We start from the raw sequence: 27,760 nt of genomic DNA on the forward strand, positions 1-27,760 counted from the left end.
AATACAGGAGCCTAACTTTTAGATCCAGTATGCTGCCTACATGTCAGAGATGAGCCTTGGTCCTCCTCTGTGTTCTTTCCCAAACTCCTACTAGCTCCTTGATCTGCAGGATTGCCACCAGAGGCTGTCAGGGATTCAGCTGAACACAGCTGTCCATGGTCTACATGAAGCTCTGTGGGTGTAGCCTGTTTGGACACATCAGTTTTCAAGTGAAACAAGCAGACATTGCTGTAACCATTTCATGTCAGCGGTAAATCATTACCTATTCACTTATCCTCCATTTATAGGAGGATCCTCAACCTTTCTGAAATATTTATGAGCATTTACAAACATGCAAATACTGAATGGCTTTCTAAATAGAGTTATTTAATTAGTCAGATAGGGATTTTTTTCAGTTTCATATGGTAGCCAGCTGGTATTCTCAGAACCTGGCTGCTAACAGCATTCACTCCAGGCTGGTTAAGCTGTTGCTTTGGCCAGGTGCTAGTTGACATTGCCAATACAAGCATCTCGGCGATGAAGGTACATTTCTCAGAAGTGCGCTCTAATTTTAACTTCTGAGAACGTTGCCTTGGGGGCTCTGGCAGTGCTGTTCTCTGTGTGACTCTGTTGGCCTTGATACAAGTTCTCTCGTTCTTTGGTCGGTTTGATCTGACAAACAGCATTTTCAACATTTCCTCCTCTTTTAGCTATGTGTAATGACTTGGGACTGTCGATTTCCCAGAAAGCTTACAGAACACACAATTGCGACATTGCTGTTATGTGACGACTTTTATGGGTTTCCAGCTGTTACTGTTTTTGAGGTAGATTAAATAGTTGTGTGTCCAAATTGTTGGGTGGGGTTTTTTTTGTGTTTATGCTTGATGGTTTTTTTTTTTCTTATGTGTATGCAACAGTGTATTATGACCTAACTATTATTTTGTCAGGCTTTTAACAGTTCAAGTTTGGTATGTAAGGTGGGCAAATATATTGTAATAACTTAGCGGATCAAGTTCGCTCTTTTTAATAAAACAGCTTGTTCTGGGATTTAATCTCTCTTCTGTAAATACTGAAATAAATTATGACCTACTTACTGAGAGCAGCTAATAAGCTTTGGAAATGTCCTTCATACCTTATTATCTGCATATCTCTTTGTAAGCGCATTTTACATCCTGTGTTGAACTTTTCAAATATTGATTTAATTTTTTAAAAACCAGAAAAAAGCTTTATTTTCTCAGCTTCTTTTGAAAAAAAATAACTATAGGGAAAAACGTGGGACCTCAAGTTAAGTTTAACTTGTTTTCTTATGTTTTCTGAAAAACTGGCTGAAGCCCTTCATTGTGGTACTAAAAGTCTCTCTTGATCAGTTAAAATATTTCTTTTTCAATAAAATGTTCTTTATAATATATTCTTTATAATATATATTTCCGTACTTTGTAATTCTTCTGTTTTTGTGAAATAACTTAGATGCAGTTTAAAAATACTTTTACATATTGCCATTACACATCTGACCTTTTATTTCTGCATGGACATCTCCCATTGCTCCTCAAATCTTTATATGAATTAATAAACCAAAACTTACTTTCTTTTCTGTATCTTCAAACTACCTTAATCATATTTATTAGTTCATCTTTCCACAGCAGATGGAACCGGATTTCATATCCTGAAATAGTTTTACCTTTCAGATTGTAATAGCTTAGTGAACATTGAGAATCAAGAAAATACCGTGTTTTCTAGCTTCCTACGGAAGGATCGATCATGACTACCTCTGGAAAATGTTTGTTAAACATTTTTATCAAACTATTAAAGAAGGAGATTCCACATCCACTCTAGCTAACCTGAATTACTATTCTAGAATAGAGAAATTTTCCTTCTCCAATTATCAAATCTTATTCTTTAAGATTCTACCTTTATATAATCATTTTCAAATGATTTTAGCAAAGATTAAACAAGATTTAATATTGATAAAAAGGCAGGTTAGGCTTCTCATAAATACCCAGGCTTTAGCTTTAGACAATATCTTCTGTACAACATACTCTCATCAGAGATGTGAAAAGAGGCTGTGCTGGATTATAAACATACAGAATAAATCATATTTTCATTGCATTATTTATTATATTTAAGGTAAAGCAGTTCCTGTGGTTCTAGTGCAAAATGCTAAAGAACAGTTTTGTAATTTGTGTGTGTGGAACTAAAAGATCATTTTTCACTTTAAATTTCTAGAGAAATCTATTTTACCTAAGAACTAAAGGATATTTCTCCTAACTGCAATTTCAGCTACTATTTCTTCTTGGTGTATCTGTTATCTTACTGTCTACAAATTTATATGGTCTTTAGAAGTGAATGAATTTAGTGTTTGGTCTATAAATGTTACAAACTTGTTGAAGAGAGCTCAGATGTTTAATTTCCCGGTTATGGAGATACGTAGGTGATAATATCATTGGAATCAATTTTGTTTTGTAACACTATACTAAATTATCTGATTTGGAGGGACATGGAATCTTCAAATTATCAGTGATAATATTGGCTCAGATGTCAACTCATTGTCTCTTTTCTGGGTGAGAGTCATTCAACTGAATCTGATTATAACGTTATTCCACATACACTTATAACTGATGTTCTATGAAAACCAATTGTATGGCAATCAGATATGCAGATGCTAAAAATATCCGACCTGCGGATAACCTTCCTACTTCTTCAAATTAGGTTAGCTGTAGTCAAGTTCTTTAGTGTGATTAGGTTCTTATGTTTATAATAATATTGTGATTGTGTTATCGTCACGGTTGCAAAACTTTAAAAACTTGATCATAGCTGGTAACATGCTTCCTTCTAGCTAAATAAAGGAACAACTAAGACCCTTTTGTGCAAAGGTCATTGAAGCAATAGAAGTTACCACCCCACATGAAAGTCAGAGTAGAAATTAATGGACCTAGTGTGTGGATGGGCGCTGAATATAATTGGAAGAAATAAGACTTTGACAGGTTGCAACAACATACATCCATGCATCAGTGCCAGAAAGCCAGCAGGCACCAAACGAAGTGTTACAGAGCTTGATATTCAATAGTAGTTCACAAGACTGTGTTTTAGCTTCTCTCCTTGGCCAAATGATGCCTTCCTAAAGTCCAGCTAGCTCCTACTAGCCATGAAACTGTATCTGTTCATCCCCAAAATAACAGCAAGCAGGTAGTCTGGCAGAGAATGGTATAAGATTATGACTTTTCTTGCCTTCTTTCTCTCAGCTGTCTGAGACATAGGCTCATGACACCACATTCGGATGTTGGCAGCAGAGGTCTGTCACATACTTTGTTTACCTTAGAACGCCCATCTCGTCCAGAGGATTGAATAAAAAAGCTCTGGAAAGAACCAAAGCTGTGTAATGAGTAAGACTATTGCCATAGGAACGTTGTTCAACCTGTTCAAAAGAGTCATGTAGTGAATTTAAAAATAGTTCTTGTGGTTATGTTGGTTGAACACTGCCTGGATTCCACTGCTGCTAAGTTGCTGTGTGATGCTAAGCAAACTGCATAAATGAAGTCCGCAACTAGTCACTAATGTCTTCTACACTTCTAATTATAGAACTTAGAACCTGAAATGCATGAATAATTAATCTCTTTTAGGATCTGTGCTATGAACAGAAGTCTCCTGTATTGCTGACATCTATGAAAAATCAAGCGGCTCAAAAGTGTGGAGATGTTCAAAAATTTTAGCATTAATTTCTATATGTCAGCTCCTGATACACTAAATAGGGAAAATAATGTTTGCAAGTAATGTTTATCTCAGAGGGGAACTGTGGTGATAAATACTATGGTAGGAGAACCACAGAAAGCCCTGTGAGAAAATTAATAAATCTGTGTTCAGTACATAGTTTGGATAATGTGCAGTAAATAATGCATGGATCCACACAGCGAATGTTAAAAACAAGGCAATACTGAATAGCTGGTAGCTACAATGGAGTGCTATCCATTGTACAAAATGAACCAGCCAGGGGCAGTAGGATGATAACATAGTGTTCAATGTTGAATTAAAACCTGCATAATGCACTAAAACTAATAGGTAGATCTTAATTCTGGCATTTTACAACTTTCTACTTTGTAGTGTTAATTATGTTCTTAAACATAGGGTTTTTTTGCATGCATATAAAAGAGGAGATAGTTCTGTTCTAGTTGTACTGAATTATATGTTTGGGAGTAAGGGCACATTACTTGCAGTAACTTAGCACATATACCAGTTCTCAAAAGTGGCAGTTTAGTATGTTCTTAATTCATTGAATCACAGTTAATGCTATGGCAAGACTTTCCAAACAGATTTATAGTTAAGAAGATAAAATGAGGCATCAAGATACCCTAATTCAATATAAATATTTTATGTTTCAATATTCCTATTTTCAGAGACTGCTTTGCAAAACAGTAATGAGACATTCTTTCAAAGGATACAACAGAGCAGTTCTTGTGGATTTTTATTCTAAACAATAACTTACTTACCAAGTTCATTTTCGTTTACACGGACATTTTTAGGAAGAATTGTGTATAACTATGTGACAGGTTTTGTGCGTGTGAAAACATTACCCATATGGAAATACATTAATATAGAAACTAATGTATCTGAGGGATATAAGTATGATAACATTTTGTTTGATTATTTTTTCATTCTAACATGCACAAGAGTTTGCTATCTATGGAATAGTTCCATAGTCTTAATCAGAAAATTGAATTCCTTTGATTAGTTTTTTTTCCTCCATCTTTCTTTATTGTATTTAGATTTAAAAGTAAATTAATTTGATTGTTTTCTATTGTACTACGCTGTGTAGAAGATAAAATTTTGATAACCATATTTTGCAGAATAACACAATAGTCCATCTGCCCCAGTTTTGTAGTAAGAACATGGTAGTCTTTAAATTACAATTTATGTGAAAGGTTATTACCTTTTTTATTATTATTATTAAAGAGTAATTTTATTTATGTGAACACATACTCAGGAGGTATAAGTTTAGGTCCTTACTTTAATTGCTTATTAAATGTGTTGCGGCACCAAGGGGGGTGAAGGAGGGTGGAGGAAGGAACAAAATAGGGATCCTGCTAATGAACTATTCCCTCTACACCCAAATAGAGATGGAGGAAAGATGAAGTTCATGAGCCTAAGTATGGGCCTCTTCTGCACCTGATAGAGAACCCTGAAAGCAGAAAGGAAATGATAATAATAACATGACCGTGCCTCAGAAAGCTTGATGCAGGTCCAAATTTGATGTGCTACCTGCCAAAAGTCAACTCATATTCTTGGCAAGGATTACCTTGTCAAGGAAATAGTAGTAGACTGTGACTGGCTTATAGACTGTGGTGTTATTAGCTCCATATTAGTGTGGGTATTTTAGTTTTGATTTTTGCCTAAATAGTCTGCAAGACAGGCGCAGCTTACAGAGATGTCTCCAATTCAATTGTTTCAAATACAACTAAAAATCTGTACTTTCCGTGCATTTTCTTGAAAATGTTAATTGTATTTTTTTCCCCTGCAACAGTTAAAAATCCGTTCAAAGTGGAATAGTTTTAAATGTACCACACATATTTTGGATATTATGGCCATCATATCACCGATACTTACTGTGTTACATAGAATGGTGATTCTTGCTTTTTATTTAATTTGCTTTGTACATGGCAAGAAATCTTTCAACAGTAATGAGGAAGGTGGCGCATATATTTTAAATACAGATCATATATTTGTATATGACTTTGGCTTAATGAGTTCTTTTCTAGTAATATTTTTTAAAGAAAAATTGAGCTCTTTCATTGCACATAAATTACTGAATTTTTTTTTGACATTTCTAATTTACAACAGTTCAGGTATAAAGACACAGAATTTGAATATCGTTTTCTTCCTACTCTTGAATCAACATAAAGATTAATCTCCTACCTAAGAAATGCTGAGTTATCAATCATTCATGCTGCTAAATGTCAAAGGCAAAGAACACACTGTGCAATAAGACTGGACTCTTTGTTGTAAAGAAAAAGTATTCTATTTCTGAGAGAGAAGAGGAAAATGTTTTAATTGTTTTAATCATATTCACTTGAAAAATGCTAAGGCTGGAAATTTCCCCTGACATTTAAAACTCTATTATGTTGTTGAAAAGTTTATTTTAAGAACAACTGAAAGAATTTCAGCTGTATTCTTGAAGCTGGATGAAGAGAAAAGCAGTCTGATGCCTAATGAGAGGTGGGCATTAAAATAGGAGACTACTGAGAGTGATGATTCAGAGAGGCTATCTGTGAGATAACAGAAGAAGAGCCGGATGAATATAAGGCCAGAGGATAACATGTTTCAACTTTTCATTAGCTGTAACGCATTCAAAGATGTGAGACACTTTCATTCCCCACCCCACCCCACCCACCTTATCTTTCTGTCGTGCCTGGTTAATGCAGTTAAAATGGTGTTTAATGTGGAAAAGTCAGTGCTCTTGGGCACTTGCCCTTCCTGGTAGTTAGAAGATGAGATCAGGGCTAGTGGAAACTTTAGCTCTCAGTGGGCTGACCTGTTGATAGCTTACCATCAAAGTGCTTTCTTGCTTCAGAAGTAAGAGAAAAATATACCCTCCTTTAAGCCAAAATGTATTTTAAACTAATACTAGTGAAATTCTTTATCCTTGAATGAATTTATATATGCATACTTTTTGTCTCGAAGGCTTTTTATTTATTTATTTGTTGACATGACAAAGCTTTTTCTCGCAGTGACTGGAGATGGACCTTGACTGGTATTGTTCTGTTGGTCATATTCCTCAGAGTCTGAGTGCAGTTGAAATAAAGCTTTCATTGGAGGTCACCTCAAGCAAAAATCATTGCTTTTTTTCAAGAGGGTAGTACCTTAGCATTGCTTACTGTCAGAGTTTGAGCACCAAGTAGCTTTTATTTGCTAGTTAATCACTTTTTCTCTCATGCTCATGTTTTTTAAGGCCAAAGACAATATAAATTTCAAACTCTAGTTTGAAAGAAGGTTGATATTTTTACTGACTTGAATGAATGAAAGAGGCTGGGAATTGGGATAACTAGTTGAATTTGAGGAACTTTTGCTGATATCAGGGCTTTTCAGCCTTCAATAGCTGTTAAATTGCAAGCAGTAAAAGATGTTACAAGTAAAATGCATAGCAGATGTATCATTATTTTTCCTAGATACTTGTCACTGGTTGAATCTTTTTTTTTTTAGCTGAAGTTTTTCAATGACAAATAGTATATATTTAATATTAGTTTATTTGCTACTGCTGAACACTTTGAGGTCTACTGTCTTTGGACTCTGTTATTTCCCCCTAGCAAATAGGAAGGAGGGGAAATCAAAGAAGGAGAGAATTGTCTTTATTCATTCAATAAATAGTATTTATGCCAGCTATAAATCTGAAACAAATTTTAAGGATTTCGGCCTTATCATAAATAAGGAGTAGGCTAAATATTTCAAAATGACAGCTATAAATCTATGTATTTATTCTGAAATTAATTTTCTGTAACAGAATACAGTAATCAGAAAATGTATATTAGTCACTATCTGTTTGCATATGCATCTTGCATATCTGTGTACAGCTGTGACAAGTGGAAATGCAGGTGCAACTGTATGTATGTACACCTGCTTTCAGAAGGATAATGTGATTTACCTTAATTCTTATAACAAAATCAAAGTGCTTCCTGGAGTTATTTTCTGCAAGAAATGTACCTTATTCTGCTGATACCGTTGCTATACAGAAAAGACTCTTTATTAAAATAGTCAAGTATAAATCCAGCCAAATGTTATATGAATCATTAGATGACAAAACCATTCAAAAAATATCTTAAACATTATATTCTTTACTAAATCCAAACTGCCTGAGTATTATGCTAATTAGTAAAAGGATTTTACAGGTATATTTTCTTTTACTGCAAGCTTTTATGGAGATGGGCTAGTATTGCCTAAACAGCTCTCCCTTTGGGCTCTTCAGACTTATTTTGCTCAGTGCATTTAGTCAGAACATAAAATACCCTGAAGTGTCACATTATTTCCAGCTACATTGGGTACCTAGGTAGGTAATTAATTTGAACTGTAGTCAGCAATATACCAAAAATGGTAATACTGATCACTATGGCCTCGCAATTTCCTTTTATCATGGATAAATCTAGAATTATGTTTTTAGAATTACTCCTTATTTGTTGAATGTTTCTGAGACTAGACTAGGCCCAGTATTTTTGAATGTGGTTGCTGGAAATTGTAAATCTTACAAGTTGTGTACTTCTTTTCAAAACAAAATGAAAAAGTATGTATACTTTCATGCCTAAAACCTTTGTTTCATTGCAGGATACCAGGCTGATGCTGGTTTTTGATGCTGCCTTTTTCCCCTACTCTCAGGGCATAGAATGTGGATAGAAAGGAGGACAGACAACTCCCAAAGATGCTGTGGTGGAGACCATGTCAGCGGCAGTACTATAGGTTACAAGAATGGGGGATATCACACTGGGGAAAGATAAAGGGGTGACTTACACTCACAATGCTGGCTTTAATTTCAGCTTTTGCAGAATTTCAGAGATGCTATCAGATTAAAAAGGTTAAGTGATAATGCAATCAGTGATATCTGTAGAGCTAAGAGGAATTTTATGTCTGCAGTACAAGACAGCATATATAATTAGAAGTGTGTTTATCTCATTGAGGTGAGGAGAGACTTGGATGAATTACAGTAAAAGCGTGGTTACAATAACAACAAACAAATAAACAAACGAAAGAAAACAAAGAAAGCCAGAAATTTTCAGAGCAGTTCAGAGTCTGTGAAAACAAGGACAGGTAGTTAGGTATTACACGTTCCTCAGGAGTCAAAGGTAACATCTTCTCTTTCTTTTTTAGGACTTCATCTCCTCTTGTTTGAACATTCTGCAGTTTTGTCCTATTCTCAGGGCAGAGCTAGAAATGTGGATAGAAACACAGGCAACTCCCAAAGTTCTGTAAAGGCTTCCTGCTTTGCACACTGCACAGGTTTTGTTCATTTCCATGTTCTTCTGTGAAAGCCTGCAAGACACACATTTCCACCACACATTTCCATCCAACGTCTTCCTGATGTCTCCGTTTGATGCATGCAAAAGTAATTTACGTTTATTACTACATGAGATATAAACAGGAATTGTATATTTAAATCTGCACATTTCTGCGTACTTGCAGAATATATGCTATGTATTCTTTCCTTTCATTTACTTTTCTTTTTATGATATTGAATATGGGAAGCAGAGTTCCTTCGGAGCAAGCGAAAAAGAGAGGTTAATAATCCAAAGCGGACCTTTATAGCCTGTGTTCTTTTATGAATTTTCCATGTTTAAGTAAAATCTTAAAGCCTAAGCCTATTGGAGACTTCAATCACCTTGAAAGTGATTCCTCTAGTCTTAAGCATTCTCATTTCAAATGACATGATCTGTAACGAGAACTGACATTAAACTCAGCAGTTGATGGGTTATATAACTTTTAAATGCCTCACAGACAGTGGATTTGCTAGTAGCTCCATTAGACATTAGATTACAGCTTAGAACAGGCTATTTACTTACAAGACACCTAGAAATATGTTGAAGACAGAGTTCCACGATCATCTAGTAGCGAAACAAAAAAGTTGATCTGGATTTCAGAGGGCAGAAAGAATCTTTATAGTTAAGTGCTTGGTTTCATGTATACTTTCATATCTTATCACACCTTTTGTTTGTTTGCTTCTATTTTATTACTTAAGGTTCTGACAGGAGTGTGAAATACAGTTTATAGGACAAATAGGATTAAATAATGTTATGAATAAAATAGTGTAAGGAGTAAATAATTTAACACGTTGGTGAAATTTCATTAAAATAATTGGTGTTATATCAGAAAAGAACTTGTTCTAGTGGATTCCCATGTTTTTGGAGGAACAGTTTTCGCTAAGAGATGAGTATTTTTTCAGTTCCCTTCAGTGAATCATTTAGTTTTATCTAGTTTTCATTTTGTCCCTAATAGCATTACCTGAAAAAAAGTTGGAATGAAAACTGGTGGAATGGCGTAGGTGGGGGGTGGTTACAATTCTATGCTCCTGAGTTAACAGAAACAAAGGAACAATAGAAGGTGGGGTCTGCTTCAGCTAGTGAAAGAACAATGTATTATTGTTAATACTTCAGAAAGAGTATTCTGTGGAAAAAACTAACTCTGTTATTTGTCTAGCTTGTATTCTGCAGCCGCTAGTGAGTTCTATTAAGTGAATTGCTGTATTGGTATATAGCATGAACTAAGAGGGGGAGGAAAAAAACCCCATGAAGGATAAGATCTCAAAAGCTGTTTAGCTTGACCTTAGCAAGGCTTTTTACATGATCTTCCATAGCATCCTTGTGTGTGTTGGGAAGTAACAGTCTGGAGGGGCGAAATACAGGATAAGTGAAAAACGGTTTGGATGGTCAGGCTCAATAGGCTGTGGTTAATGGTTCATGCTCTACCTTGGAGGTCAGTAACAAGCAGAGTACCTCGAGGGTCTCTCCTGGGAGCTATCCTATTTCATATCTTTCTCAATGACTTGCAGGAGGAAGCAGAATGTTCAAGAATGTTCAAGTTCAAGGATGACATCAAATTCGGAGCATCAGTTGATAGGCTTGAGGCAGTGCTGCTATTCAGAGAGATATTGGTGCGCTCACACTTAAATTTGATGATAAAACTAGAAAAGAAGGTGTACCGATCTGATTTCCTCCCTCTTATTTAATTCCTTCTGAAAATTATTCAGATGTTAAACACTCATCTCTCTCTCAACGGACTATGAATCAGGTATGTGGGCACCTTATTTCAGTATGTAAGAGTGTGTAGATGAGTTGAGTCCACTTGAAGAAACAAAATGCTGAAGCTCTGTGATTCGTGTTGTGCAATAACTTGTGTTTGATGAAAATTTTCAAGTAACTTGAGTTTTAATTTTGCACTGAGTGTGTTCAAAGATCAGTTTGTCAAACAAGTACTGACTTCATTAGCACACTGTGATGGCCAATTCTCTTCCTCGTTTCCAGAGCAGAGAAAGCCTAAAAAATCAGCAAAGTTGTCTTCCACTATGTAATACGTAGAAGCCTTGCACCTTTTTCTGCTCTTTCATGACTGGCATATGTCAATTTATCAATGCTGATAAAAAGGGCTTGCTTACTCTTGCATTCTCATTCTTTTCTCTTGTTCCTTTTCCTTCTTATGCCCATTTCTCTCCTGAGGCTCTGAGTTCATGCTCTAGCCACTGTGTGGCCATTCGTCACTTTGTAGAGCTAATGGAAGCGAGTATTTTTTGGTACTGTTGGGTCTGGAGTGAAAAACGGTGTAGTTTTAGCATGGATTACACAATCTCTAGATTCTTTTCCTTGAAGGAGGAACTTATTGCAGGAAGGGTTTGGAGGAGACACCAAGAATACTGCTGAAGTTGTGACTTCTCCATAAATAGTTATGTTAAGTAGGAGCAAGTCTAATCTTTGGAAAAAGTAGTTCCGCTATGTCATTATTGGCATAATGCATAGAATGTAGGGTTGGCTTAAGGAAAGAAAGGGCATTGGAGAGACTGTCAAAACTTTATCAAGCAAGATATTGCCCTTTGTCAGAAAACAAGCAACTGTTCCCTGGCATAACAAAGCAGCTGTAGCTGTTGCAGCACTGACTGTAAAACATTTACCATGTCTCTGCATTCTGCATAAGGGTCAGCAATGCCCAGAAGTCCCACTCAGATCTTATATGGATCTCATGGAAGTAATGCAAATTATTTATGCAGCCCCATGGAGCAAGAATTTGGCCCTATTTTGGGGAAAAATTATCAGTTTACACCGAACTGCACTTACTGGAAAAGCATACTTCAGGCATAAGGATGATAGTTAAGGATGCTGCAAGTCAGATAAGCATTGTGAATTGCACAAAGACATAATTTTGCAGCATCTACATAAACAACTCTTGTTCCTTCTGATGCAGTCTCCTTTCTGAAAAGAGAATATATGGAATATAAAAGAATCTGATGAACTGTAATTCTCTCACAAATCAATTTAATTAAATTATAATCCTCTTTTTTTTTAATCTCTTTCTGATATAAACTCCCAATTCATTTCTGATGATCTTAGGCATTTTTTATTTTATCCCTTTCTCTGTCCTCCTACTAGCTTTTACTCTAAGTAAGTATTGAGGATTTTTTTATGAATGTTACATTGCTGGAAAAGTGTTCCAACTGGTCTCATCAGTGTCCTGTATAATGCAATAAAATTTAGCTTTCAATTAGTCATCAGGGTCAAACATTGTCCTCTTGAGTGCAGAGAATAAAAATTCAATACTTCAATCTCTTTATTAAAAGATTCTCTTGGGTTACAGAGGCAGATTAAAAATTACACTATCAAAGACAGGGATTCTGCCAAATGTGCCTCTGTAACTAACTCTAAAAGGCTGGGAATATTTTCAGCATGTTAGGGAATAAAACGAAGTAGGAGGAAATAGCACCATTAGAAAACTGCTTGATCTGGCGGTATTGCAAATGAAAATAATCAGCATTTGTCCTTCTAGAAAGAGCCTTTGTTTATCAAATTTACTTTCTGTGTTTTTTCTTAAAAGCCATTGTAAGAATTGTTTGTTCTGCTCACATCTGGTCTCTGAAACAGATATTCATTAGGCATATGTTTTAGTAAGAACTAAAGGACAAATGTTGTAGTATTTATTGTCTAATATCAAAATAAATGACTGTCATGTTAGGGTGTTCTTCCTCTAGACGTAGTGCTGTATATGCAAAACCTAATTGTAGTTTGAAGGAGAAGGAAAAAAACAAAAGGCACAATAGGTTACAGCAGCTATTCAATGCAAGCTACTGTATACAGCCCAGTTTTCCATTTTTCCCTTTTCACAATATGTTTACCTTCCTATGCAAGCCTGTATCTCTTGTGAATTTGTTTGTGTATTCTAATATTCTCTCTCAGAACCCATTTTTTCCCTTGCGGGTGTATGGACATGATTGATCAAATTCTTTACATTAGTTATTTTGTAGACAGCACCAAAGTAGAGATGGCACTGGGATTTTGGTCTGCAGTTTTCAAAGTATTGCAACAGATACGGGCATCCAGTTTCCCCAGCTATTACTGGCTATCCAGTCTGTATTCTCAGAGATGAATTAATGCAGTGATAGGATAGGTAACTGTAGTACTTCTAGTATATGCCTACCTCAATGAATGACTGCAATGTGAAAATAGCCTATTTTATTATTTACATATATATTAACAGAAATGCGTGTGTGTTTGTATATCCTTAGATGTACGTATCTTGGCGATTATGTTAAGCTGTATAAAGATCTTATGATTAAATCTGCGTGTAATCTTGATTTAAACATGTTTATTTTTTTGAATCTCTGGAAACTCTATCTTTTTGATGCACAGTCTCAGTCACACAGAACTAACTAAAATCTTTATTTGGTATAATTACCTTTCCACTTACTCCTAATCCTAGCTTTCCATGGTCAGGGCTATAAGCAATCTAGATCCTTTCTTTCTCATGTAACATCAGTGGGGGTAAAGGTAGGGCATGGGAAGGCTAGGCCATCATAGGTAGGGAAAAAACACTGTTGAAAATACCTTTCACTTCTGTTCCGGTGTTAGACAGTAATATTTTCATATCCTGAAAGGAACTGGGGTTCTCCTGATTAGCAGAGAGAAGTTATTTTATAGCTTCACCTAAAATAAAATTCATTTAGTAATACATTTTTGCTCCGTGGTCACAAATCAGATTTCACAACCAATAAGGAGTATATAAAGACCCATAAGAAGTAATTTTTACATTGTGTTTCTATAGGTTTATCTTCCTTTTTTTTTCCCCAAGGGGATATTTGTCAGCCGCACCTCCATCCCGGGAAAGGTGATGGAACAGTTCATCCTGAAGGTCATCACTAAGCATCTGGAGGACAAGAAGGTGATCAGGAGCAGTCAGCATGGATTCACTAAAGGGAAATCATGCTTGACCAATCTGATAGCCTTCTCTGATGGGATGACTGGCTGGGTAGGTGAGGGGAGAGCAGTGGATGTTGTCTCCCTGGACTTCAGCAAGGCTTTGGACACTGTCTCCCATCACATCCTCCTAGGAAAGCTCAGGAAGTGTGGGCTGGATGAGTGGACGGTGAGGTGGATTGAGAACTGGCTGGATGGCCGAGCTCAGAGGGTTGTGGTGAATGGCGCAGAGTCAAGTTGGAGGCCTGTAGCTAGTGGTGTCCCCCAGGGGTCAGTGCTGGGTCCAGTCTTGTTCAATATATTCATCAATGACCTGGAGGAAGGGACAGAGTGCACCCTCAGCAAGTTTGCTGTTGATATAAAACTGGGGGGAGTGGCTGACACACCAGAAGACTGTGCTGCCATTCAGAGGGACCTGGACAGGCTGGAGAGGTGGGCGGAGAGGAACCTCCTGAAGTTCAACAAAGGCAAGGGCAGGGTCCTGCACCTTGGGAGGAATAATCGCAGGCAGCAGGACAGGCTGGGGGTTGACCTGCTGGAAAGCAGCTCTGCCGAGAAGGACCTGGGAGTGCTGGTGGACAACAAGTTAAACATGAGCCAGCAGTGTACCCTTGTGGCCGAGAAGGCCAATGGGATCCTGGGGTGCATGAGGCAGAGTGTTGCCAGCAGGTGGAGGGAGGTGATCCTGCCCCCTCTCCTCAGCCCTGGGGAGGCCTCCCCTGGAGTACTGTGTCCAGTTCTGGGCTCCCCAGGACAAGAGAGACGTGGCACTACTGGAGAGAGTGCAGCGGAGGGCTCCAAAGATGATGAGGGGACTGGAGCATCTCTCCTCTGAAGAAAGGCGGCGAGAGCTGGGCCTGTTTAGCCTGGAGAAGAGAAGGCTGAGAGGCGATCTCATCAACGTGTCCAAGTATCTGAAGACAGGATGTCGAGAGGATGAGGCCAGCCTCTTCTCCGTGGTGCCCAGCAACAGGACAAGAGGCAACGGGCAGAAACTGAAGCACAGGCAGTTCCATCTGAACCTGAGAAAAAAACCTTTTGACTGTGAGGGTGACAGAGCATTGGAACAGGTTGCCCAGAGAGGTAGTGGAGTCTCCTTCGCTGGAGATATTCAAAACCCGTCTGGATGTGATCCTGGGCAATATGCTCTAGAGGTCCCTGCTTGAGCAGGGGGGTTGGACTAGATGATCTCCAGAGGTCCCTTCCAACCTCAACCATTCTGTGATTCTGTGATATTAGGTCTTTCTTGGCACTGCCTGTAGAAATTATAAAGCAAAATAATTAAATACTTTGGAAGAAAGAGTGGTAGGGGTATGACTATTCTACAGAGAATAAATCACGCATCAGTAATTTTTTACAATTTGCAAGGAAGAATTTTTCTCAGGAAGAGCTCTTCATATAGGATATTTTGTGCTAAAAAATACTTTGTAGAATCTATTGTTTGAACATTTTAGACAAAAAAAAAGCAACTTAGATATTTAAAATTGCTTGTATAATTTTTCTAACTTTGTTTAGGATGCTGGTGAGCAATATAGCCAGATTGAACACCTGAAATGTCTGTTTGAAAAGTTTAGAGCTCTGTGGCAAGAGCTTTTAAAAGTGGATTGTATTTATAGTGTGCATATCCACACCTGAATTGTGCATATCCACACCTGAATGTCTTATTGATCATCAATGGGTAGTGCATCTTGCAGCAGTGTTATCTTGCAGTGGGAAAAGAGGATCTTGCTGATCATTTTAGCTAGATGTAGTTGCATATTTCTTTTAAAAGTACACTTTCTAGCGTGAGCTGCAGATACTTTTCTTGGTCTTGCCCAACTTTCAGATTTTTGGAATGTCTTGGGTCTTGCCGGAAAGGTGAACTATACACAGAAGCTCCTGTGCTGCAGTGGAATATGAAATAACACTATAGCTTTTGTTGCTTTTCTACACCTTGCCTTTTTCCTGTATGAATGTGTTCATTTCTCTCTTATTTTTGTACTTCAGGAGTATTTACAGCAGAGGAAAATTCTACTTCCAGGTATACAAGGATGTCTCATTTACATCAAAGGAAGTTCCTCTCTGCGTGGTAACCTCTAGGGCCTCCTGTTTTTAGAATATCATACTAAAAGGTGCATATTTTTTAAGAGTACGTGTAGGTGTCCTGAGTAGCAAGTTTTAGCAGATTTTTAAAGTATTATAGTAGTCAAAGAGGTTTTAATATATCATTGTTTCAGCAATCTCAACAGGAATTTGTGATCAAACATTCTGCGTATAATGCGGGTAGATATAACATCTAAATGGTTTAAAATATATTTAAACAGTTAACATACATCTTCCTGTCTCAAAAAAAAAGAGTAAATAAATGATTTTCATTTTCACTGACTCACCTTTTAAGCTACAGCATTTTTGCCACATATCAAAAGCTAGAAATTTAAAGACAAAGACATTAAAAAAAAATTTACTAGTATTTAGCTCATGACTAGCTAAAAATGTTCTGCTCATTTCATGCATTTGGTGATCTCTATAGCATGAACGCCTATTATCCTTATTTAGTGTCAGTCTTGGTTTCTTTTTTCCTATTAATCTGACATCCTGAGAACCAACATGTAATAATCAATAAAGAGATCAAAGTAAGCTACTGCATGCTGGTATGATTGCCTAAGATGTAGTCCTGGCCACTCTTACATTAAAAATGGGTGGTACTGTCTGTGTTAGCGTTATCAATTTATACTGATATTGGTTTCAGTGCTTATTCCAGATTTCTTGAATATCTCCAATTGCTTAGTAATATTGGAGATTACTGGTGTATTTGACCATAAAGAAATGATTCCATTCCGGGTTAAATTATGAAAGTGGAGAAACTATAGAATGCCTTAGTTTTTTTTAAACTCAGTTACTAAGTAGATATACCCACTGTCAAACTGTTAGAGTTGGTGGTTCCTCTGTATATTAATATTCTATATCTATTTCATATATTTATATGAATATACTATAAAATGTGACATTCTGTTCATATATTAAAATTCTATATAGACAATTTAACCACATATCACAAATACAGCTAAGGAATGGATGTAATTAAGGAACTGGTATATAGAACAAATACAGATATAATTGGGGAGAGCAGCTGCCAGTTTATAGAACTTTCTTGAGCTTATTATTGTTTTGATGAGTACTTACTTTTACTTTTTTTGCTTAATTTTGTTTTTTGCTTAATTGATTTTGCTTGAATTTTGCAAAGACTTTACTTTATGGATAAGGAAAAGTAAATTGCCTTTTTCTAGGGAGGCTGAAAGATCTGCTCTTTGGGAAAATAAACAAGCAATCATGCATGAACGTTTTTAGAATCCTGTAGAAATATTACAGTGGGTCACTTTCATAAATTGTGCAACAGAGAATGAAAAGTACTCTGCAAAATACTGTTGATTTATCCACAAATCATCTCTCTAGGAGAGACGATTTAGTCCCTATTAAATTAAAGCTGGACTAGAACAAAGTAATCATCTTCACAGCAATTGTGAATTTACTACACAGATTAAGTTATAAGAAGACACTGGGACTTTTAAAGCACAGATCTACCAAGGAATTTTTTGTAAAAAAATTTAGCATCTGCATGAGACTCTCTGTATCCCAGATTCCATCTACAGCTTTTCTGAGATCCTGTGCATGCTTTGAGGAATGTTACTGACCATTTCATCTGTGCTTCATGTCCAGTATTAACCCTGATTCACTTTTTCTCCTCTCCATGACGGCTGAATGTGACTATTCAATGTATAATAACATGTACAAACTATATAAAAATTTTCCACGAAACGGGCTTATTTTGATGAGGAGCCATCTAGCAGATAGAAGAGAGTCTAACTGGAAGTTTATACTTATTCCTATAAGTAATAGGAATTCTCTATGAGTTTCTATGATATGGTTTCCCACTTGGATCAGACTGAACTGATAAGCCAAAGTAACTGAAACTTCTCTTTACCTCCTATCTCAAGCCATGTTGACAAATCTAAATAAAATAAGGTGAGAGATCATTCTCTAGGCTTGGGATCAAGTGGCACAAACTATCTAGGTATAAACTGTGTGTTACTTAGCTTTGGATCTTCTCTGGATCCCAAGTGGTGATACTATTGCCTTAAGACATTTACTGTGTGCTTGCATGTGTTATTTTCGCTTTTCAGAATGCCTGAAATAAGGTGAAGATGGAACCAAGTGGTACTTTCATATCATGAAGCTGAAGGTATGTATTGCAACCCCTGATGTGTTGCAAGTGAGTAAATGTTGAGAGCACTGACAGGAGAAGTCTGGAAATTTATGAGTGAGTTTGAGTTTTACTGAGGAGAACAGAGGTTCAACGTACAAAGAAACTTGCAGTTATTTGTACAATCTGTTGCATATAATTTCTCACTTGGTGACTCACATGGAATGTGGTGTGGTTTGAGCTTGTAAAAGTACCTTTCCTGCTTCCTGACCCTGCCGACTCCTTGCTGAGCTTGTGTTAGCTTTCTTGTTGTTAAGCTTGAGCTAGCTTCATCTCTAAAAATAGAACTTCCTTTTAAAATGGAGATCATGAGAAACAAAACAACTAAAAAGCTAATATAGGTTTTTGATGATGCTTATAAGCCATTCTGTGAAGCTATATGAAGCCAATGATACTTATGCACATCCTTATTTGCAGCAGCTCTGTACCCACAGAAACAATTCTTATGTGTATGGATTTTTGTAAGATAATAAGTTAATTCAATAAGGTCTGAGTCACTGAATTTAAAGCAAGCAATATATTTTTCTCTACTAGTCTGAATTAAAATGAATCTTGTATTATTTTCAAGAATATTAACTGAATCTTCCTTCCCTGTTAGAAAACAAAATATAATTTATTTTTCGTGATCAGCTGAGCTGAGGCAAATATAGCTTGTTTTTTAAGGTTCTTTCTATCCCTACATTTTTTTGTTTGAGGGTGTGTGTGTAATTCTCTCAACCCCTTAAGAAAGAAAAGATTAATGTAGTATTAGAGAATCAGAAATGTACTAGCAAGCCTGACCGAAGCTGTATAAAATTGTTCTACCAAAAGAGGCAGAGGAAGCAGATACCAGTTCTTCAGTTTATATTATAAAGTAATTATAACATATCAAGAATTCTTTTCTAATCTAATCTTTTCTAATCTAATTCTTTGCAACATAACATTCTGCAAATCTCCCTGTCACTATGTTTGTCTATCATTCCTGGTAGTCTTCTAGAGTATTAGAAATATGCGAGGTTTCCAAAACTAAAAGATTTTTATGAAAAAGTGTAATTTAGAGACAAAAACACCGTGTATATGAAAATGGAGAAAAGTAAAGGATATTCAAAAAGGAAGTTTCCTTTTTAAGATCCAGTCTCTTCTGGATATCCAGGTGTTGATCCAGCTGTGATCTAAACATGGAGGATGAGAACACTGTGTAGCTTCAGGATCATGATTAAATCACAAGAAACAGTGTAGGTCACATACCGATCAATATTAATGGTAAAATTAAAATTTATTTATTAATCTAAGTAAATCAAACCTGAATGCAGTACAGGACTTAAGTGTCTGAATGCCATCAATCTATCAGTCCTTAAGCTGCAAAATTTATCTTTCTTTGTTTATCAAAGTCGTATTGAAAGTCGTTGTGATATGGTACTACAAAGACCATCATCGAGTGCATGAGTTTGTCAGAATCATTGTAACTGGGACTCCATATCTGGGAGCTTTAAAAAAAAGGACAAAAAAGGAATCTCATTGCCATTATTTCTTTTCCTGTTTTTCCTCTGGATATATTTATATTTTAGACATGTTGGGGGTTTACTTGATTTTTGAAGCAAAATTCAGTAACTCATGTGAGATAATTAGTCCCTGTATGCTGTAGTTGTAAGTCTTTATTTTCTATTTTTGATAAGTGGATCAGATTCTCAGCTATACAATTAGCTATGTTGAGCTATATTCCATTATATACACTATCATTTTAGGTTTTCCAGTGTGTTTTGTCTGCATTATACACAGAGCCAATTGTAACAAACTTCTGGTCTATGACAGTAAAGAAAATTGTTATTAATTAAGATAAAAAGTACTTCACTGAGGTTTTCCTCCTGATCTCCCAAATAGAGTTGATCAAAAAAAAAAAAAAAAAAGGAAAAAAGACTGTCTATCCACTCTAATCTTTGTGAAAATAAGGGTATTTGAGGACATATTAGACTTATTATTTATTATAATGGATACAGTGAGTTATCCAGCTGCTAATTAATGTAGAAATTGAAAAAAGTGTAGAGTTAAAGCTGAGCTGCAAGCTCTTCCTTTGGGTGTTTGGAAACTGCATAGGTCCTATAGCGTTGATAACATGAGAATGTACTTTGTCTCATGGTTATAAATTGCTGTAGGTATCACTCACTCACTATTTCTGATAAAAAGCTATAAAGTTCTCTATTATCTTGATGTTTGACTCAATGAGCCACAGTTAGTTTTACTGCTGCACTGAAGTAAGCTCTCTGATATGCAAGGACCTCCCCTCCCCATTTTAAGTTTTTTGTTACTTCCTTAGTTCTGTTAAAAAAAAAAAAAGTAAAAAACTTGAGTCACAAAAGAAACACTGCCAAGACACATGCCAGGAGCACTTTAACTATCAAATTATGTTTTGCTATAGACTCCTCTTTTCTGAAGAGCTTGATATGAGAAGATTAAGGTATGAGATGTCCTTTGTGGAAAGCTCTCTGAGAAATGCCTTTTCTTGTACCTGTCTCTATTGTACACGTCAGAAGCATTTCCAATACTACAGTTGCTTTAAAAAAAAAAAAAAGTAGCCTCAATACTGCTAAACCTAGAGATCAAGACAAAATAAGTCCAATTTTAAAGAAGTAAATTATGAGAAAGGAGTAGCAGCCAAACTACTAACTCTTGAAACACCCCAAATCAAACCCATATAAAACAACTTCGGATTTAAGCCAGATAAACATAATGAAATTGACAGAGTCAGCTCTTCACATTTCTTGCTTGCTCTAGGGTGCCTTAGCAACACTTAAACCTGCTATTTGGCTTAAGTTTGAAGGTCATATATAAATTAGGGGAATATCTGGAAAATGAATTAATCTCAGTCAAATCTGAGTGGATGACTGATTTTGTTCTGGATCACTCTAGAAAAAAGTATAGCTACAACAGTGTGAGAAAAGATTGGAGGATCCTCTGTTATATGCTTCCATGATACTGATCCTGGAAAAAATCATGTAGAATAAACAGTATTACAGGAGTCTGTAAAATTATTAATTGAATGCACATGGAATAGGGAATAATTACTTAGTATTTCTCAAAATATAATAAATAATATAATATAATAAATATAATATAATATAATAAATAAATAAGTATCAAATAAAGGTATCAAATCATGGATTTAAAGAGAGCACAAAGAGGTACTTTTTCCCCACAGTGTGTTGTTAACATGTTGAATCAGAATATTGTGGCATTGTGGATGCCAAATTTCTACTTGTTTTCTGTAAGTATCTCATAGAAATTCATAAGGAAGGGGAAACCCCTAAGGGAAATTAAATAGAGAAGTACAGTGCAGGAAGGCTATGAACTTACCAATATCCCAAGGTAAAGACCACTGATGTACTTTCTCCTCAGCATCCACCACTGTACCTTGAAACTGCTTTTTCACCCCAAGCTCCAACCATTTTCTTCTGTTCTGTATTTCATGTCTTACTCTATCTATCTCATCTATCATCACAGATTAGTACCAGTGATTAATATCCTCTTCCAAGGTAGATCTTTTTGTTCCTGTACAAATTCCTGAAGGCATTCATAACTCTGCTTTTCTATCCAGTCATCCATTCAACACTCAAGTTTGTAGCTATAGGCCTACAGAGAGTAATATTGACATTTCTTATTTCTTGTTTCTACTTTAGTATGAGCATGTAGCAGCACTCATATGAAAAGAAGGGAAGACGCCACCCTGATGGTCTCTCACTTGCCCACAGAATAACTTGTTATCATGTTATCCTTTCTCTTTAGTTGCAGTTAGACCAAACAGTAAAATTCAGCAAGACTGGAAATGAGTAAAGGATAAAATTATGTGTAAAAGATCTGTCATTTGACGTACTTATATCAGACAATGCAAGAGTGCTCTGCTCGATTTCTGTCTCTAGATGGCATACTATATATCATAGAACATGGCAGTGGTAGAAACATCTGCTTTATAATGGACCACGTGTAATGAAAACATGCAAGCAGTAAGTTCAAAGTATTTTAAGATATCTCCATTATAGTGCCCTTTCATAATTGTGATCTCTCCCTGAAATAGCATTTTTACCATCTTAAAATCACACAGAAAGTATTCAAAGCACATCACAGATGCAGAGAGCTCCTTTTATCAGTTGACTCCTCTGAGGAATCCCAAGTCTCTCTAAACTGAGTAGGAAGGGAGAGGCACTGTTTGTAACCAGTGATAGTTTGCATTAATATTTGTGGAATTCCACAGTATGCTTTATTGAACTCTTTTCTTCTATACCTCCCTGTTTAAATTACCTAACTGTAACACACCTACAATGCTTCACGAGAAAACATTTGGTAAGTTCAGAGGCAAGCATCAAGTATTCACTAATCAATGCATTATTCCTTAGCATACAGACAAACACAAATATGTTTCCTTTCAGCTACAAAAAAATACAGAAGTCAATAATTACTCTTAATTGACAGTTTATCTGGAGAAACAAAAAGAAGCATGAAGAAAACCGTTCCAGCCTTTTATTTCTCGAAATCACTTATCCCATGAATCTTATCTTACTGTGTTACAGTGAGGCTTACATTGTCACTGGGTTTTTTTTGAGGAAGATTAATTATTTGGCTTGGTATATAAATTATTAAATCAAAAGAAATAAATCATGCTACCCGCATCTCTTTCTCTGCCCCAAAGACCTGTGGGGGGAATGGTGATATAAGTAACATTAGATGCAAGGAGAAGCTGATCTTTAGTAAACTGGATGCTTTTTACAGTGTTACACTGTATAGCTTTTGCTCTATTATCTTCGCTCCTTGTGAAATCGTATTTTAGATATGAAGCTTCCAATGAAGAAATAGTCACATAGTGATACATGGACTGTAGAAATGTATAGTATTTTGCCATAAGCTCTCAGTGAAGTTCTTTGTTTATACATACATACATACATATATATATATATATATATGTATTTATTTATTTATTTATTTATTTATTTATTTATTTATTTATTTATTTATTTTACAGGTCAGATCTGAGAAACTATAAAAAAACCCAGCATGAATTAGAAAGAAAGAAAGCTGTGTTAGGTTAAAACAGAATTAGGTGAAGACATACATTATATTGCATTGTTTCATTCACACAGAAAGCTAAGAAGGTGGAAGATAAAAGTTCACATCTAACAGTCATTTATATTAACAGAAGTACATACCTAGCTTGTCATGTTCAGGGCATCATAATCACAGGTATTCCTGTGATGGATGTTTTTTACCTAGAGCATCTCTTTTATGCCATGTGAGCATCACTTATGGCCTTATAGGAAGCTTCAGATCTTTATTAATATAGAGGTGGCTGAACTAAAGACATTATCTGCTTTTGTTCAGCCCAGTTGTTCATATAGCTCTTACAGTAACGTTAAAAAGCACCTGAATATTGCCATGGACCAATGTTACTTGTGCATTGTGAGCTTAAAAGTAACTGTATGATTATATTCTCACTATACAATTAAATCAGAAGACTAAGTGGAACATTGTTATCAGGCAAAAGTTATAATAGTCATTTCAGATTTTGAAGACATAACATAAAAACCTGAATGACTAAATGTAGAAGAGTTTTTTTTTTCCTATTGATGCATTGCTGATATTACACGAAGAAAGAGAAAGCAACAATTCTGAAGCAGCTTTATTAAGAACACCATGTCAACAGCTCTTTTCTGTTATGTCAAGATGAAGTGAATATGTAGATTTTCTTTGCTTATTATTCATATTGGTTAATCCTTCTTCATGAAAAATGCACTAATTGGAAAGATCCTTCAGAATCTCTCACTAAGGAAAATAAAAAGTATATTGCACTATGCACCACAAAAAAAATGGTGCCTCCTTTGGAAACATAGGTTAGAGCTGCCATCCAGAAAACGATCTGGTACCCTCCTCTTTACAGGAACCAGTCCAAGGAAGGCACTGAACTCGTTGCCCAGGAAGGCCAGGGGACATCTTCTTCTCTTTTGAAATTGTTCAATTTCTATATAACAAATCCAGAACAAGATAAATTAATTGTGCTCTGAATTAAACTTATAATCTGTTACATATTTTAGAATGTTTGATATTTTAGCACCCGCTAACTTGTAAAGAACATTATGAAATGGAAAGTGGAATAAGAAATAATAACATGGGGCAGATCAATTCAAGTCGTGCTGAAAATTTTACCAATGGCAGTCTCAAATATGGAGATGAGATCAAAAGCTGATATAGGCAAAGTTTTGTATTACTAATACAAAAAAAAGGAAGTTTTGTATTTTTGCCTTTGTAAATGTAGTTACAGCATTATATGCTTGCTTTTTCTTTTTTTCATAAAACTAGTATTAGATATTTCCAGTTATAATGTGCCTGTAGCATAGTGCAATGGCTAGATTACTTTATGACACTCGTAACAGCTTTATGTGAGGTATCTTGTCTTGCTCTTAAGTCTGATTATGATCTAACTTTGACCTTGGATTCTAACTTTGAAGTGGATCTTGGTTTTAGTGGGGGGTTAGATCAGATGACCCCGAGAGGTGCCTTTCAATCTACATTATTTCTGTTTATTTTGGGATTTTTTTTGGTAGTTGCCATCTTTTTTGCATAATCTCACGTACACTAAGGCAGAGAATTGTAACTAGCTATCTTTGTTTCACAGAAAAATTGAGACTTAGGAGACGCTAGATATATCTGTTCTGTCCTAAAAGATGGCCAAAATTAGTAAGTCCGTATGGAATAGCAGACTTATCAATTTTAGTGTAAAGTACACTAGCCTTCATGCTTCGGCTTAAATAATAACTCTCATGAGTACTTCTACATCAGAGCTGACTTGCACAGACCCAGTCGAATTACTTCTGCTCTGCATTTCCCTGTGCTTCTGCTCCTGAGGTAAATAGGCTTTTAGCCACCTTTACATACAAATTTGCTTCTGTAAAATGGAGATAGGACATATCAAGTTACATGCATGTTATGTAACTGTTGGTACTTATGAAATGATACACAAACTTTGTTGAGATCTTCATCAAGATTGTCTAAGAGGAAGGTAAACACTTTTGTTCATACTTGGTTTGAATGACGTATTATTTAAGGCAAAATATGGGGAAGATAGCAGGAGGATAAAATTGAATATTTAATACACTGAGTCAGGGACTTCACCATAAAATACCGTATTGTAAGTCGGATAGTAATGTAGCTGCATAAGAGGTATGACTTAAGGTACACAAGAAACTATTAAGACAGGATCTGCAGCTCATGCAAATCAGGGTATTAGCACTGAACTGTATAGGACTATATGGGTTAATAGTGGCTTGGAATTAAGTTACACCAGAGGGCAGCAGTTGTGAAGCAAGTCTAAGTCTATCATTAAAGCAGTATTGTGAATAGGCTAGTGACAAAGATGACTTGGTTAGTATATAGTTTAGTCATTATTCCTTTTTTAAAAATTCTTATCTGAGAGCAAGGGTCTAAATGTTTGCCCAATTCTTTACTAACTCAGTTGAATGAATTTCTAGCCCTGATAGAACAATTTGTCCCTACTTTCATCCTTCACTTGTAACTGATCTATAAGAAAAAATATTTTTATCATAGAAGTGTATGCTAAGAAATCAAAAAAATATCTCGCATGTTCTGATACGGAACTTTTTTCTTCATTTTTTTCTTTTTTTTTCTCCCTTTTCCTTCTTTAAGCCTTACAAAATAGTATCATCTAAAAAACAGTTAAAATGTCTTTTTTTTTGCCCAGAACTGTCTGTCTGTAGTCTATGTTATGTTTTTTTTCTTCCTGTTCTACTTGTGCTTTAGCTGCCATCCTTTTCTCATCCTTTTTATTTGGTCTTATTCCGTATTGTTGGTCTCAGCAACATTTAAAGATTTTCTACCTTGGTGTTTTAGTTCAGATTAGGGATATGCATTTGAAGTGGATTTTCTGATGCTTAACCCTCCTTAGTTTATATCTTGGAGTAGTCTTGGGAAGTGAAAACTGGATTTTTCCCAGATGTAACAAAATTGAAAAATGTATTGTGTCAACTAACGGACGTTTAGTCCATGGGACCACATTAAAGCTAGTCTGAAGTAACTACCTCCCCTGCTCCCACCCCCAACTTTTCTGTCAAGTGATGACAATGGGTCATCAATACAAGTTTTTTGCTTCTGCAATCTGCCCCCAATTTGGCCACACTACTAATGACATAGCCTTAGTTTCTTCAGAACTAATGACATAGCCTAGTTTCTTCAGAACTAATATTAGTCAATGAAAAATATCCGTCCCACCATATCAATAGTAGTAACTGCTTTTCATAGTTAAACCATGACTATGAGGGTGGTAAAAGAGGGAAGGAATGAAAATGGTCCAATAGAAAGTATTGCCCTGTGTTCTGCCTAGGAGGCCGCTTCCTTTTATGGCTATTATTGCATTCAAGTTTACTAAAAAAATTAGAGATTCATATTTCTCAATGATCTGTCTCCTCTAGGGAGAAACAGATTATTCAATATTTGTTTCATCCAAAGAAAACGTCAGCATGGGAGTATGAGATGTGTTTGCTTTTTTATTTCTTTTTTTTTTTTTTTGTCTTTCTTAGTTGCTCTTATATATGGTCCATCTTGCACTTCTGTTCAACCCAAGTGGCTACAAAATGAAATTGATCTGATCTTTTACCAAGTTATCTGTTGCTGGTGATATATATGTGTGCTTTTAGGCTATATATGTGTGTTTTTAGGAAAATCCTACATGGGGAAATCGAAGCATCTCTATGGAAAAATGACAGGGTAGCCAGCTTTTAGGTGACGAATAGTCTGGAATAATAATAAGTTGTAGAAAATAATGAGACTCTACTTTTTATTTCGCAATGAAACAGAATAATTTATTTTTTGTTATACTTGGAAGAATTTCTTAATATCCGTATTTTCATAAGTTGTGTACATAAACAGAAAACTTCCTATCTTCAGTCCACTGAGTGGAGGAGGTGTTTGTTTTCATTTCCATCCCAGCTTTCAGTGTATGTCTTGGTTTCTCACAGTGCAAGTATGAATTTATGCTCAATTAAATCAAATTTCTGGAGTGATTGCACTTTGTCTGAATTGTCTAAATATTATTATGGATTGATTTTTATGTTCACTGTAGCAGCCATGGCTATAATGGATTATCTGATGCTCATAATTAAATATAATTCATACTTGCATTGTATATTCATCAAACACTTATAATATTATAGCTTTCCTGCTTCCTCTGTTTAGAGTGCAAACTTGTGCTTATTGATTATCAAGACTTTTTCTACAAATGTATTCCTCTTTACCACATTGCTTCCTAACTGAGTGACTAAGAATCTTTGTATGTAGTCTCATTTAAGTAAAGCTATGCCCATCTGAAAGATTGTGGGGACAGACAGAAAAGTGGAAGGGGGCAATGGTGTTCGTTTGTCAAATGCTGGATGAGTAAGCAGACAGCAACAACCAAGGAGAGATTGGCTCCACTTTTTTCCTGATACATCTGTGCTTCAGGCTAAGGCAGTTTTAGGATACAGAGAGCAGCTAGTGGCTAAAATAGGACTTGGTGTGATGGACTGGTCAGCAGGTAAAATTAAGTGTCTTTGAACTCATTTGAACAGACAGCTTTGAGAGATTCAAATTGCCTTCTCTGATGTCT

Source organism: Struthio camelus, chromosome 2, assembly GCF_040807025.1.
Source record: "Struthio camelus isolate bStrCam1 chromosome 2, bStrCam1.hap1, whole genome shotgun sequence".
Lineage (NCBI taxonomy): Eukaryota > Metazoa > Chordata > Aves > Struthioniformes > Struthionidae > Struthio > Struthio camelus.